Here is a 16892-nt window from a genome sequence, read left to right as displayed (position 1 = left end):
TACCAGTACCCTAATTACATACTTAGTTACTTGTTTACATCGTTTATAAAACAAATACTTAATGAGCACCCATCATGTGCAAGGCACAAGCAAAGATGCCCTGCCTTCGGGGCACTTATTCTTGTTTGTCACTCCCACTGGAAACATGGCTCCATGGACATGAATCCCCAGTGCCTAGAGTAGTGCCTTCACACAGAGTAAGCACTCAACAGATACTTACTGAATGAATAAATAAAGTGCCCCACCCACCTGAGGCCATCTGCTTTCCAAAGGACTCCCACTACAGAGTTCTTCCTGCTACCAGAGGGGACTCCATTCGTAGGACTCAGGATGTCCACACAGCAGTCTGGACAGGCAGCTGCCAATGGCGGAGTTGAGTCCCTGACAGTCCTTTCTCCCTGGTCTAAGCCCCAGCACCCTGCAAGCTCTATGCCACAGAGATTTGACTCACTGGGTCACAAGGGCACCCGATCCACATGGTGGGAGCTGACCCAGGTGGTAAACAGCTTTTCTCTCCAAAGAGTGGTGGGAATCAACATGCACAAGTCATGCTGCCTCCCTAGCTTGTGGTGGTCCCTCCATTCAATATCTCATGTGAGACCGTCAACATCAACTAGGTATGATGCCTTGAAGCATTCTCATCCTGGCATTGGAACACAGATAATAAGAACATATTTTGGTTCCTTTCAACTGCCATAGAGACGCGGTGTTTACCTGCTGTGATGAGTAATTAAGTGTCTTTCAAAAGAGGAAGAACATTTGTCAACTGTGAAATTATCTGACTGCAAATAAAAATGAAGGTAATTGTGATGTATAGTTAATTCATCTTTCAAGAAAACAGCAGCTGCTGTGATAGGTATTTAAAAAAAAAAAAGAAAATACAAATCTCTTGAAGAACCACTCCAACATATTCAGTCACATTTTAACTTAATTTATCATTAGCTTAGAATTGCCACATCTCAGAACCAAACATTACCTTACATTTGCCTGGCATTTTATCCATTTTGAAGCACTCTCACACACATAATCTCTTTCAACCTTCATAGCAAACCTGTGATATAAGCTGGGCAGGACTTAATTTCTCTGTTTGGGGCCCAGAGAGGTCAAATAATTTACATAAGATCCCACAGCAAAAGTGGCAGAATCAAGTAGGTGCCAGAACCCAGAAATGCCTATGCCCAGCCCAGTGTCCTTCCTTCAATAATAGAAAGAACAGCATGGCCCTCTGTAAATCATACTCTATAGTCAACTGAAAATATTTTCCTCCACTACAGAAGAAAAAAAATCATATATTCACCAGTGGATTATGGGAAGATGCATTGGTCCTGGAGCTCCAGGCAGAGAGAGGGTCTCACAAACTCTTCCAATAGATGCCAACTCCTGCAATGACAAGCATACAAAACACCTGCTGTGAATCACAGGCACTCTGTGGCCTCTCCTCAGTGGGGGCCCATGCAAACATCAATGGGCAGGCACCCTTTTGGAGTTCAAAGTCCCGATCCACCTCTTCCTGTTGTTCCCTTCCCCACCCTGACTTTCCCAAGTAGAACAAGAACCTTTGTTTCACCAGCTGAAATGGTCCCCAGGCTCAATAAACTACATTAAAGACATTAGACTCATGGGGTCTTAGGCACAAAAGAGCTTTAAAGATTATCTATAATAGGGATTAGAACCTGGTAGCCCAATTGGTCATATTCAGCTTACAGATGGTTGCACGGGATCTACAGGATATATTTAGAAAATCTGAACCAAAACTTAAAAATCAAAGATATCACATAAAACCCAGATTTCTGGCTTCTCTTTTCAAAAAAGTAATCAAAGGATCTGTCAACATGGCCCACATTCATACACAATGATCAGCTGGTGCTGAGTAACAGCTGCCCTTCATAGGCTGGGCTTGACTACTCCAAATGTCACAGTCCTCACCAGTCCCCATTGTCTCCTCACACCAAGGAGAGCTGTGGTTGCTGAGTATCATTGCCCTTGCATTATTGTTTTCTTACAGTGTAGATATACTTCCCTTTACCTATGTCTCCAATAAAAGTGGGAAAAGAAAAGATAAAGGGCTGAGTTCTGGGGGGGGAAACAGTAGAGTATATACAGCAATTTAAGTTAACAGTCTGCCCCAGTAGACATTTGTTAACTCCTGAGCAAGTACAAGTACAACACTCCCATTTAACATATGGGTTAAGGGTAAGAAGGAAGCTGACTTGCCCACTCCCACAGTAAGGGCAGAGCTAATTCTAGACCAGGTAGGTTTCTTGGCGGCCAATCCAAGGCTCATTCACTATGCCCCACTGCACAGTAGCCTTGTATTACGGGGAAAAAAATATATCTATATACACACACATATATATATATATATATACACACACACACATTAGAGATATATGTGTATATTTATCCACTTTAGCTTTGAGAGAAGTATTAAATTCAAGGAAACACAGTTGACATATTCAACCCGCTTTCTACTAAACTGCTTGCCATACTTTCATTTGTCACCAAAGAATAGAACAGTAAATTATATCATGTTCCCTAAGGTTTTGTCTCCTACTGTAATATCTTCAATAATTTCACTGCTTTAAATACAAAAAAAATTCTCACAAATACTGTTTCAAACTGTCTAAACTATTCTTTAAGCTAGAAAAAATCTCCCTTAATATTCACCTTGAATTCAAGACTGTATATAAACTTATGAACAAGGTACCAACACTATAATAAATCAGTAATGTTCAACTATAAGATCTTGGTGGAAGTTATGCCATGCACTCAAAGAATGTATTGATTCTTTCACTCAATAAACATTTACTGAACCCTATGACATGCCAGGCAGTGTGTGAGGTGATAAAGACAAAAAGATGAAGAAGGCCAGTCCTTGCCCTTAAGTTTTTCTGTCTGATTAAAAGATAGACTGAGGAAGTATCATGGTCTACAGTCTGGGGTTGGTCTCTGGAGCTTTGACAACAAACACACATTACATGAGGATTTACGGACAATGGCTGCTTTGGATATGCCAGATTTCAAGGAAGAGCTTACTTGTTCAAACTGTTTACACTATTTGACCAAACCAATTGCAACTGAATGTGGATACAAGGCTCTTTTGTTATGAGTGCCTCTTAAAAAGTTGGAAGGAAAACCCTGGTGGGGGCACCTACCTTGTATGCAAGGGTATTTATAAGTTAAGGGATCCAAAGTATAACTTGCAGCTGGGAACGATGTCTGCAATAGGAAAGCATCTGAAACCTCACTAAACAGACTTCAAAAATCACCACTGTGAGGTACACAACAAAAAAGTGAAGAGGTTCTGTGTGGTAGAGCAGGTGCCCCTTTGTGAAATATGTTTTCTATCTCAGGAAGACAAGTCTCATAAAACATTAACCATTGAGGGGGCAAAAGAAGTCTTCAAGGAGGAGATCAAGGAAATTCTGAATTTTCTACACAAAGCATTAGCATCTCACAAGAGAGGACTTCCCTTGGAGAAAAATGAACAAGTCCCCAGCAGTGGTTCACTTAAGTACCACTGCAAGATAATGAACTTTCCCAAGGTGGTTTTGAGAGGATTGAGCATGAAACAAAGACGATTAGAATGGATGAGAACATTTTCAGTGGATATAACTCTGGATGGGGAAACATCAAGTACTTATCTCATTGTACCCCTGGATTTGAAGACTGTGGTTAATACAGGAGTCAAGTAGGACCTGACTGAACACACTGAAAGATTTGAGATTATCCTGCTCTCATGGGAACCCAAATCTTTACCTCTGGAATATATTATTGGGAGGTGATTGTGGCAGAGAAAAATGAGTGGGAAGTGGGAATCTGTAAGGCATCTTTGGTTAGCAAGAATGTTCTTCTCCACTACTATATCTGTTTAAGTGTGCCTGGCATGGACAATACATCTTCTTTAACCCCAATTCTTTGGTATCAGTTCCTCTTGCAAAGTCTATTACAAACAAGGTGGGAGTTTTACTAGATTACAATTTGGGGGCTATTTTATTTTATGATGTTATGAGAGACTATCCCCTTTTTGTTTGCCAGTTTTGTCATTAGGACCGCTGCTTACTATCTTCTTTCCTTGTTCTCGCAATATACAGGGATTCTGTGCCATTAACTATCTGCCCAGTACCCAAATCTTAAAGAATGAAAACATCTACTTAACTCTTCTATGAAAAAAAAAATGTGGATTAAGAGTTAGAGTTTTGGAACAAGCTGGGAGATAACATGTAGATATGGCTACTACCCCAAGGAGTTTATAATTAGAATCATAATACACACTGGCATAGTTTATCAGGCTAAAGACTGAATTAATTGGCAGAAACAAAATACTATTTACTTTCAAAATTGTAATCACTGAAATTTTTAACAGATCCCTAGATTCTATGTGACTTCTAATAAAGCACTGACAAAGCTCACGTTAATTTATTCTAACACTAATTTAGACTGTTAGTCTATACACATTGACTTGACAACTATCAGAAGAGATTGAGACCAAGCATTCAAGTTGGCATCTACACTATTGGAAATGATACAAATATTGAGATTTAGTAATGTTAAATATTTTTTATTTATATGTCCCTGTCACAAACTGAGATGAATATATTAACCAGATGGTGTCTCTGCCAAATTCATTCCCTCTTTGACCTTATCTTAAAGGGGGTGATGATCAAAAGTTATTTGCACTCAACTTTTTTTGGGAATGTAACACTAACAGAGGTTATTTTTCTTTTTGTTTTAAAAGAACAATATCTGAAGAAGCATGCTAAGCATAGGCAGACGAATCCCATGAAAACTTCTAAGTCTTAGAAAACAGGGGCTTTTGTGTTTGGTAATTTTGGACAGGAGGAACAGTTGTTTTTTATAAACAGTCTTAAAATGTATACTAAAATATTTGTGTCCATTCGGAGAACTTTTCCTAAGGAGATATATCCATAAAATATTCATTATTGACTTACCTTTCAAAAAAAAAAGACAGACTCAGACACTCAAAAAGATAATTATAAAAACGGTTAACGACCTAAGTAATGAGTAATGCATATGTACTAGTATAGGTATGAACAGGTGCATGGGAACACTGAGCAGAGGCAGCTAATGGAGCTGAGACGAAGAGACGCTTCCTAAGGTGCACTGAGGCCTGAGGAACTTCTAAAGCATGAGTAGGAGTGGGCCAGGTAAGAGAGAGAATGGAGGGGAAGTGGGAATTGCAGGCAGTGGGACAATATCGACAAAGACAAGGAGGCGAGAACAGCCCCTCCAATTTGGTCTTGGTTCCAATTCCATATTATCTTACATGTTTTAAAACCTCTGCCTTATTCACAACAACCAAAAGGTAGAAACAACCCAAGTGTCCATCAACAGATGAATGGATAAAAAAAAAAAAACTGGGATTATCCATACAGTGGAACATTATTCAGCCATAAGAAAAAATGTAGTTCTGATACATGCCATTACATGGATGAACCTTGAAAACATTATGCTGAGTGAAATGAGGACAGATATTAAATGATCCCCCTTATATGAGATATCTAAAACAGGTATATGCGTAAAGACAGAAAGTGGAATAGAGGTTCCCCAGGGACTGGGGGCAGAGAGGAATGGACAGTTACTGCCTAATGGGTGCAGAGTTTCCATTTGGGATGATGGAAAGGTTCCTGAAATAGTAGTGATAGTTACACAACATTATGAATGTACTTGACGCCACTGAATTGTACGCTGGAAAATGGTTACAATGATAAATTCTAAGTTGTGTATATTTTGCCACAATAAAACTTTTTTAATGCCTAATGCCATGTGACCCAATCAATATCTCAGACTTGGAAGTGCACTCTTGGAAGTTTATCTCCCTAAGTGCACAGATCAATAATGGCACCAACTCAGCTCTGCTCCCTGGCAATGTCCTACCTATGACTTCCTTGAGGCATGCTGTCCCAGAGTCTGCAGGGCCCAAGAAACATGGTGGAAGAAATTCTGAGCCTTCCATAATGTCTCAGAGACAGTGGTAAAATCAGATTTTGTCCTGTGTCAGCCACAAGACTATCCTATCTATCTCCCCCCAGTGTCTGGATTCCCACGTCCAGACTCTACTTCTCAAGCAAGCCTCAAGCAGAAAGTTTTGAGAGAAAATGTTCCAGAATACCTGCCCATCTAAATCCCCAAGTGGAGTTCTCTTTTTCTTCATGAAAAAGATCTAGGTAAGGGGGGGAGCATCTCAAAAACACAGGCTGGAAATGTAGTTATTTTAGATTTTTTTTTTTCTTATTCTTTTTTTTGTTAGGGTTTGTTGATTTTCTTGGGGTATGGTAGGGACATATTGGAAGCAATGCAGTTATTTTAGGTTATTTGTTTTTCTTATTCCTTTGTTCTATTTGAGGTTTGTTTTTTTTTTGTTTTTTTTTGTTTTTGATAAATTAAAAAAAACCCACACACACGGCTGGAAAGAGGCATAAACAAGAGTGAAGGCCAAACACATGGCCTTGAGTTAAAGTTTGGGGTTCAAGTTCAGGGTGACAAAATAAGGAGGCAGAATTAAGGCCTAGAGAGTGGGAAGAGCTCTCCTGGATCTATAACCAGTGGGCAGACTCTCAAATCTGGCTGAAACCTCTCACCTGGAGAACGTTAAAAAAAAAAAAAAAAAAAAATTCCTTAGTTCCAGACCCACTGAATCAGAATCTCTGCTTTGAAGGCCCAAGAATTGTTCAGATCTTCCCTATAGGAGATTATGACCCTCATTTGAAAAGGAGTCTTTCACAAAGAGGCCTCAGAAGCTCTAGAGAAATCTCAAGGTTGTTAATTCAGCATCCTCCAAGCAGGATTCAAGGATACAGGTTTCCTTACCTCCTTTTTATTTTAAGTAAATAAAACACAGGATATCAGCAACAAGGATGCTGACAGAAGGGGGCCTCCCTCTGTCAAAGTCATTTGTGTACCAGGACCCAACATCAGTGCCTTCAGATAGTCTATTGGGGCTGGCCAGTCTTAGCAGCAGAGCTGAGCTCTCATATTTATGTTAGCTCATTCTGGCAGAAAAAGGTCTGGGAGCATCCAGTCACCAAGGTGGCCTTCGAGGAATAGCTCCAAGGCACGCAGTACCCTGATCAGGTCCTTACTGCCCACCAAAGGGCAGAACACTCCAGATCAATGCAATCCTGGAAAACTGCCAAGCCAGCTGAGCACTTCTGTTCTCAGATTTCTACTTTGTGGTCACATACTGACCTGAGCAATCTCAACTCAAGTCTGGCAAAGTAAATGCTAAATACCGCAACAATGACAGCTCAGAGTAAGCTGGTTCCCTGAATGGACCAGCCTGGAAAGACCTCTTCCCTGACATCACCAGGTACTACCAGGTAACCTTCACACACAGCCCAACACCAAAGGAACCCATGGCTGGTCAGGCTTACCTTCCTGATTGCCAGGTCCAATAGCAATCCCTAGCATCCTTCACAGAGCAAGGAGACTCTCAGACATCCCTTTAAGGCTCAGGATCCTCCACTTGAGTCATAATGACAATTTGGCAGAGCATGGGTGGGGGAGGAAGTCTAGGAAAAGCTCAAGATACTAATTCCACCCTTCCGGATTCATCAATTTTTAGGAGATCCATTATTTCCTGCAGTTCTTATACCCCAACTTCAAACCAGACCTCTTTCTCTGACACCATCCTCCAAAAGAAATTACAAGAGTTACTCCAGGCCCTGCCAAAGACTGAACCTTCACCTCCCTCACCTGTATCCTCATCTCTGCCCCATTCCAAAAATACAGAACAACACAGATTGTTGTGGAAGTCACCTTAGCACCCAGGCCATCCAACAGCTCTGGCCTCTCCTGTTACTTGCCTTCTCCTTCAAAGTCTGGATCACTCACAATTTTACATTGTTTTGTGTGTGTGTGTGCGTGCGTGTGTGTTTAACTATGTCTATTTTTCCACTAACCTATATATGCACATGAATCTATGCTGTCATTTTTGTTTTGCTTTGTTGTTGTTTGTTTTTTTAAGGGTTTTGTCTGTTTAACTTCCAGGTTCCTTAAAAATACATTCCAAATTTCATGCCTTCCAGAAAAAGAATGATTAAAAGCCAACCCATTTCCCAACTAATCAGTCTTGCCACCAGCCTCTGGAATCTAGGTAGCCACTAATTAGTCCAATAATTTGGTGGATTAGAAAGAACTCTGCTCAGAAGGCTAGTCTAGTCCTGGTGACCACTTGGTGACTCACTTGGACTTCCAAGGTGAGGTTCACCTGCTGAGGTTCACCTATCATGAAAAAGCAGCTTACCAGGTGATGAGTGAGAGAAGACAATCAACACATGAAACTCAAGGCTCCTGCTGGACTCCAACAAGAGTCTTCACCCTAGCCTGATGCTCAAAGCATCTGCTCTCCACATTAAGGTACCACTGACAAGTGTGGCCTGGTTTCTGTCTCAACAGGAGTCTTATAATAGATCTAGTTACAAGGCATGAAGCTGGCCCAAATTTCAGGAACTGTTTGGCTCCTATAAACTTCCAGGTCCTTGACCATTCCCTGGGATTCCGGTTTTACCCATCGTCTCAATATCTGCTACTTGTATGTACCCTAAGTCCACTTAATTACGTGACCTTGATGCATCCTTCCCCCTACTGCTCACCTAGTTCAGACTCCTGGCACTGTCCTGACCAAAGACCCCAGTACAGGCTAGACACGCTCCCAGAGCCTTGTGCACAGAGCTTGGCACACCAGGAATGTCTGTTAAAGGGAAGTGGACTGTACCTATCCGTCCTCCTTGCTTCCTCAGACTTGGCCTCTCTCTCCTTGTTCTGAATCCAAGGTCCAATTTGGTTCCTGGGCTCATGGAGACATTCTCTGTCCCTTTCTCTCCACAGACTCCAACTCCTCCATCAACAATCCAAGACAGTCCAAGAGAGATTTCCCAAGTGGTCTTGAAGCTGACCAACTTGGGAAAAAGACAAATCAGAATAATTATCTTTATTTTGTGTGTGTGCAGTGGTGTTTTTTTTTTTTTTAATCACACTGCGTTTATTATTTTATTTAAGATGACTTTTTAAAAAAAAATGTTCTAATGTGCAAAAGTGAACTCCTTTTGACCTTAAGAACTTCCCTGTTTCCTAGAATAAAAGTCATTGAGCTCCCACCCCCCAGTGCCACATCCTCTGAACTTGAAGGCTGCTGAAGCATCCAAGATGCACAATGCCAAGGTGGCTCACACTTCCCAAACGCCTCTCACCTCTGGTCCCAATCCCAGCTGTCCTCCTTCCACATCCATTGGCAGAGGAAAGTGGGTCTCTGGGAGCTTTTTAAAGCTCTCCCACCTACTCTACAGATTTGGTAGGAGGGAGAATGAATGTTTCCAAGTTCTCTGTATGACATAAAGCTCACAAAGTAGAATAAAATTAGTTGAAAAATAGAATGACTTTAGTCCCCCTCTTAAAAAAAAAAAAAAATAAGCACGCCTACTTGAAATGATTCAGTGACTTCATACTTTTTCTTCCACTGTGATATTTCTCCCTCCTTCTCCACTCCTAAGAGAATATAGGGCCAGGACAAGATTCCTGTTCTACTGAGAAAATCTTCCCCCAGTTCTTTGCATTTTCTGTTCTCTCTTCCTGCAAAGCTCTTTCCACGTCTCTTGCCATGCCTGGAGCATTCTCACCATTGAGAGCTCAGCTCAAATGTCACCACTTCTTCACTGAAGCCAACCCTCACTACCTAGCCTTACTCCCACCAGCAAAAGCCACTATCACATCCCTATACTGATAAAACTTGTCACAATCTGTAATCATCTTAGTTATTCATGTTCCTGTCCTCAGGGCAGGAACCTTGCCTGACTACTGCTGTAACTCCAGCACACACAACAGTGCCTGGCACATAAGATGTCTTCCATAAATAGCCGCTGAGCGGGTAGAGAGGGGAACAAGGCAGGTGGGAGTAGAGTTGAGAACCCTCCAAAAATGCCCCATGGCATGTCGGAGCCTCTGGAATGGTGTTCCCAGTCTGTCTCTCTTGTCTTGATTCTTCTCAATCCTCTTGCTACTTCCACCCCCTGTATCAACCTACTAGCACACACTGGGCATCCCTTGGAGTCTTAATTCCCAAGTGTGGCTGTTCCAACTCTGCTTCCACCCAGCCATTCTCAGCTTAGAAAAGTCAGACAGCCACAGGGATAAATGACCTTCTATGCTCTCAAGACCCTCAAGGATCTGACCCAAGCTCACCCTTCCAGTCATATCTCCAATACCACAGCTTCCCACTTAACCCTCCATCACCACCAACCAGCTCAGTGCTGCAGACCCACCACTCCTAGAGTCTAAACCTTTGCTCAGGCCTCTTCTTCAGCCTGAAATATCTTTCTGCTGCCTCAACGTGTTAACAACCTCTCATCCTTCAAGGCTCCCCAAGTTGGGTTTGGCACCTTTCCCCGCCATCCCACAACCATGACATTTACCTCAATACCCTGAAATTATCTCTCATCTGTGTTTCCTCCAACTGACTGACAGTTTCTGGATGGTCAGGGCCCTATCCAAAACATCTGTGTTGGCCCTGAGCCTGGCCCAATAAATGTACACTTCACTGAATTACCTTGTTTTCTCCTTTATTACTCCCATTTCCACAGTGACTTTCTGAAGAACTGTAATACTCAACACAAGTGATAGACAATATTCTCTGTTAAGGCATGTTTATTTAAAGTCAACTGAAAGGAAATTACTGGGGTGGTAATTTCATTATTTTCTTCATCATCATCACACTTGTATAAGGTTGAAGATCTGAAAGTCGAGATGCAGAAAAGCATGGCAAAGGGTACCAGTTCCGGGTTCCAGCCAAACTTGGCCACTCACTAACAGTATGCCCTTGGGCACACCATTTTCCCTCTCTGACCTCAAGTCTCTTTTTCTGTAAAATGAAGGAGCTACACTAGAATAGAGTTTGCAAACTAGAGGTTCAGCAGGCCATGCCAGGCCCATGGCATGTTCTTTAGATCTAAACATAGTTTTCATTCATTTGCACAAACTATTTAAAAGTCAAATATTTTCTTGATTGTGATGGCAGTTACTCATATCTATACATGAAATTATTTAGATCTACATACACACACACACGAGTGCATATAAAATTGGTAAAATCTGAATAAATTCTACAGATTATGCTAATGTCAATTTCTCATTTTGACCTTGAACTACAGTTATATAAAATGTTACCATTGGGTAGAGCTGGGTAAAGGAAACATTGGATCCCTCTGAACCATTTTTGCAACTACCTCTGAGTATATAATTTCTAAATAAAAATGCTAAAAGCAAAAGCCAAAGATTTCACATTTTAAAATTCCAAATGTGTGGCTTTTCCTTAAAAATCACAAGCTCTGGTCCCACTGGGCCCCAACGGAGGGGGCTGGGTGGTAATTGCTCCCTTCATGTAAGGCGTGGCTCTCAGAATCATCTCCCTAATGCTGAGGCTGTGCCAATTGCCATTTATCACGGTGCTTATACTGTTTTTTCTTTTAAAAAAGAGAAATACTTCTCTATCAACAGCAGGAAAATAAAAAACCAAGAGGGTCTTGTGTTTCCAGAAAAAAAAGAGAGACCGCAACATTTTTAGGAAAATGAAGAATATTCTTAAGAGTTTACTTTGCAAGCTCCCATCCTTCATCTCGTGTTACCTGCTCACTTAGGAGGCATTGAGGTTTGGACTCCTGGACTATAATTCATTAGAACGAAATTTCTTACTCTAAATCAGCAATAAATGTTAAAACCAAACCAGTGGAAAAGAATACAGCCTAAGTACACAGTACCGCCTTCTCTCCTAAATATTTTGGTTCTTTCGTCTCACCTTTCATAAGAACACAGGATCCCACCAGGAGCTCTCGGCCACCAAAAGAGAAGGTTCTACCCCCTTATGCATGATCACATCCAGATAAATAAGCAGGGTTTCTTTTCTCCAAGGAAACTGCAATTCTAATTAGCAGGGAAGGGAAAAGGCCCTGTGTGTATGCATTCCCCCACCTTTCCCACCACCACACCCCAACCCCACCGCATTCCACAGGGTGAGATAAGTCAGAGAGAACCCCAGGTAAATTGCCCAGTGAACATTTTCAGTGCTGTGACTATTTCTGACCTACAAAGAATCACTGGGGCTCTAGCCTAATTCAGGAATCTTAATATCCTCCTGCCCAGGTGACACTCATGCAGACTGCCCAATACTGATTCACCCTTTGGCATTTGGAAACCATTCAACTAGAAAACTGCCACCTGTTGCTGTTCCAGGAAGCCAGGCAGGACACATTTCTGGATAACTATCCAGTCAAAGATGCTAGAACTTTGCTGTCCTATACGGTAGCCGTCAGCCCCACTCACGTGGTCACTGAGCACCTCGAATGTGGCTGGTGTGACTTAAGATGCAGTGTAAGTGGAATCTATGTACTGGATTTTGAAAAAAAACAGAATGTAGATTATCTAACATTTTTACATTGATTACATATCAAAATAATATTCTGGATATACCAGGTTAAAGAAAATACAGTACTGACGTTCACTTCACCTGTTCCTTTTTTTCTTTTTTATTGTGGCTACTAGAAATTTAAAATGACATGCATGGCTCACATCTTATTTCTATCAGAAAGTGCCCTGCTAAATAAACAACCATGCTCTAAGAGACACTCCTCATTCAGGCATGGGGATTACAGTTGTGATTATAAAAGCAAGGGCTTTGGTCAAATCTGGGTCTCCATCCACCAACTGTGCAATCCTAAGCAAGTTATTCACCTGCCATTTAGGCTCCTCTCCTAGCCATGGGCGTGATAACATCCAGCACACTGGGCAGGAGGTGAGAGCAAATAAAATAACGTAGCTGGCAGCAGCTAGCATGGTGCCCGGTACACAATACCACAGGATTTCCCTCCCTTCATCCATCTCTGTATTCACAGACATGGAATCTGAACCTAGGATGTCCTGGAGTTGCATTTACTAACCATGACATCTGGCTCTGCGCAGTAGCTGCAGTTGGCACAATAATTCTCCATCTACAGGATACAAAGGAATCACCTGGGAAGCTCCAATCCCTCTATCCCCACTCTGACTCTGTCCATTTGGTGTGGGGCCAGGAACATGCCTTATGCACAAGCACCTTGGAGCACTGTGATGCCTGTGATCCCGGAGTCATTCTAAGAAACAGACACAGCTGAGGAATTGTGAATGACCCCATCATGGCTGCCCGGGGGCTTCCCCTGGCCCACAGTGACACAGGGCAGCCTGGACAAGACAGGTGTGGCCCATGGAGAGGCCAGGAACTGACCACGGGCCTTTCCCCAGCAGGGGGCTACTTCCTCAAACCTAAGTAGGAAATGACTGTCTGCCCGGGCACTGCTTCAAACGCTGGAATACAGCCGATACTTCCTGCCCTTGCACAAAGCCCTGGAAAGGGTAAAGGACATGCACGATTTTAAGGTACCCAACAGAATCACCAAGCAGCCTCTAAAAAGACTGTGTTGCTTAGCACTCCCATCAGCAACATGTGAGAGGACTCCAGGACAGGCCTGCATTCTGTCCTCGCCTGGAACCCACTGTGCCAACTCTTGCCTCAACTCTCTGGATGAGAGTTCTTATGCAGAACTCTTCTGCTCTTGTGCAGAAGGGTTTCTCCTGCTCTCCTAGGCACCAACAGAAGGGGGCCAGGACATCCATGCACAGACTTGCAAATTCCAGCAGCCTGTTTATTCCGGGGCCTTTAGCCATCTGAAGCAGTCATCTTACTAAATGTGAATGTTGGCCAGGCAGAGCACACAGGTCAATCAACCCAGGAGGCACACTGACAGAAGAAAGCGCTCTCTTTAGCTAAACCAAACAGTTGTCATTCCTTTCCTTGATCTAAAAGCCCTTCTCAGCGCTAAACCACCTCTACCTCAAATAAGTGCAAAAGAGCAATTTCTTGGGGAGCAAAAATTTTAAAAATAATACTTCTGTCAATAACAGATGGCCAAGAAATTCAATTTTTTCTTCTTCCTAGGGATAATTTCTATCTACCGAAAAATGCAATCTCAATGAATTGTCACATTTCCCCTACTAAATCTGAACTGCCTCAAATTATTTTTGGAAATAGGTATAAAATGAATAAGCAACTGAATCTGAGAACTCTGACATATTTATTTCTAATGCATGAAAACTATCCGGGGTTTGTTCAGAGTGTAGTAACACAAACTTGGAATGCACCCTAACTCTAGCACATCAGCTCTGGACCCTGAACCCCCAGGGGAGAGCATTTTCCCCAAATCACCCACCTCCTTTGAAAAGAGTCTGCTTCTCACATTCTACCGCCCCATAATCAGCCTTTGTCTCATAAATAAAACATGCCAGTGTAACCTGAACATAATTGGGTCTCCTTGTAGCCCAGTGTCCCCCTAGTATTCATACAATCATATTCATAAAAATTTAGAATTTTACTGGATCTCTTGTAGAGCACCAAAGGGAGGGAATTAAATTCCTAATGCACAGGCATATTATCTTTAAAATTCTTCCTCCTTCCCTGACCCTTGGAATTCCATACATAGACAGCAGCTGCTCCTCTAAATACCCTCCTCTCCTCTTCACCTCCTCACTCTCCCCAACACTCAGCTCTTAAGTACCCACATTTTTTGTCCTGCTGTTCTTTCTTCTCTCTCACAAGTATTGGGCCTTTTCCGACAAGTATAGCTTAGATATAAGTATAGCCTCTCCTTACACACATTTGTGCGCATGCGTGCACGCGCGCGCACGCACACACACACACACACACACCAACAAACCAGCCCTACCCCAATCCCTAGTCCTCCAACTCAGCCTCTATTCACTGCCCTGATTCTATGTGAGAAAGATCCAGGAACTGCCTAACCAAGAGAAAATCTCCTAAGAAGGCAGAGTAACAGGGAAAGATGAGTAATAGAAGATAAAACCCTTTTTAGAAGAGAGAAGAGGGAAAGTCCATGAACACTCATGGTGGCATGTGGCAAGGGGTAGCGAGTGCAAGGCACTAATGCCTGGTGCTGCTAAATGGCACCAATCAGATCAGCTGGGCTGGACAGAGAAACCCAGCACAGCCATTAATTAACCATACTGCCTTGGCACCCCAAAACTTCCTTACTGGGCTGGACAGAGAAACCCAGCACAGCCATTAATTAACCATACTGCCTTGGCACCCCAAAACTTCCTTAATGCTCACACTGCCCGGACATATCCATAGCTGCATTAACTAGGATAAAACAGTATATGGAGATGGCATTTCCCACGTCTCTATCTGCAGCAGAGATTCATCCTGGTGCTTGGAGGAGTTAAGGACAATCTGAAAGTGTGGAACTGTGGGCCTAGCACCAGGAGGAACTTCTGAGATGGCTTTGCTTATGAAAATGGGTCCATCCTTCATTCACCACGCACTAAGCTCCAGCAGGCAGTGTGGGAGGCAGTGAGAAGGAAGCGAGAGAGAATGTGATGACAATGACCCAGCCCAAACTTTCAAGGAAGCAAGTAGAGGGGATGAGAGCCCTATAAGGTAAAAACTGATGAGTTTTGTCTGGTTGCCAAGAGAATTACAAGGACAAAATAAAGGAGACCCACAGGCATGGCACAGCAGAAAGAACGCTAACCTCAACTCTGGCTCGGCCACGGATTAGCTCTGTGGCCTTGGACAAGTTCCTACACCTCTCTGTGCCTTTTTCCATTCCTGCAAAACAAGACAAGTTGGCCACAGGTGATCCGAGTTCCCTTCTAGCACTGACAATCCTTGGCTCAATGATTTTAAGGCTACCTGCTGTGGGGGTCATGAATAAACAGGTGGGGAGTAGAATGGCATGCAGCAGGTGTACAAACAATCTAAGTACAAAATCTTGATACTAATAACTGATAGTTGCCCTAAAAAATTACTCACTGTTAGCTTCAAAAGTTGCCATTGTCAAGTGTCATCAGTAATCATGGTTCAGTTTCTGAGCTCGATGATCTTAATAACAGAACAATGTGCACACTGTACTTCAAGCAGACTGCTTATGGGCTGCACTGAAGTCACATTAAGGGATTAAGGCTAGTGCTTTCCTCCCACATGGTGAGACCCTCCACATCCTTTGAAGGGAGTGGGCCAGAAATCATTACCCTGGTTTGCGGATGAGCAAACAGGCTCACGGAGACTGAATGACTCCCCACGTCACACAGCTTGGAAAATGGCAGAACCAGGAGAGAAGCCCAGATTGTCTGACTCCCCACCTAACGTTAAATGTCAATTAGATAACTGCGTGGGTGCCCTGCAAAGCTTGGACACTTAGAAACTCCCACTCAGATGCACCTAACTGGTCCAAGAGGATGGGGGAGGATTGGGCGGTGAGTAGGTGGGGAAGAAAACCCAAGAGTGGCCTTTCCTTCCTCTACCACCTTGATAAGCAGGTTGGTCACCTGCTGTGGGAGGTAGCTGGTATCCACCAACTTATCCTGTCACATGTACAAATTCCCATCTTCAGCAATGCAGGTACAGTGGCTTGTACTCTAAAATAGGGGCTGTTAATCTGAGGCCCAGTCAAAACCATATGCAAATGTAACACAAAGAATGAAGGCAAATGTAAACTATGGACTACAGTTAATAATATAATAATATTGTTTCGTCAGTTGTAACAAAGGCATCACACTCATGAACAATGTTAATAAGGAAAACAGTGGGGGAGGTTATATGGGAACTCTGTACTTTCTGCATGAATTTTCTATAAACCTAAAATTCCTTTAGCAAAAAAAAGAAAAAAATTAATCATATGCAAAGACTGCACCACTTTCTAACTGCATCCACAGGCAACTCATTTAGCCTCCCAATGCCTCAATTTCCTAATCTATGAGATGGAGGTAATAATACCTACACCTTGTAGGGTTATGATGAAGAATACAAGAGATATTATATGTAAGTGCTTAGC

At 42.6% G+C, this 16892-nt stretch overlaps 1 protein-coding gene across 50 annotated transcripts in view; it reads right to left on the bottom strand.

Moving 5' to 3' along the window:
* SORBS1 (sorbin and SH3 domain containing 1) overlaps window positions 1-16892 on the bottom strand; it is a 255908-nt gene that overhangs the window by 189405 nt on the left and 49611 nt on the right. For all 50 annotated transcript variants that reach the window (XM_037805198.1, XM_037805195.1, XM_037805201.1 and 47 more), the window contains exon 2: window positions 1298-1380. The gene's annotated coding sequence lies outside the window, so the exon portion shown is untranslated. The remainder of the gene's footprint in view (window positions 1-1297; window positions 1381-16892) is intronic.

The sequence above is a fragment of the Choloepus didactylus genome, chromosome 15, assembly GCF_015220235.1.
Source record: "Choloepus didactylus isolate mChoDid1 chromosome 15, mChoDid1.pri, whole genome shotgun sequence".
Classification (NCBI taxonomy): Eukaryota; Metazoa; Chordata; class Mammalia; order Pilosa; family Megalonychidae; genus Choloepus; species Choloepus didactylus.
The sequence above is the reverse complement of the archived record's forward strand: the minus strand, read 5'-3'. Positions and strand labels throughout refer to the sequence as shown.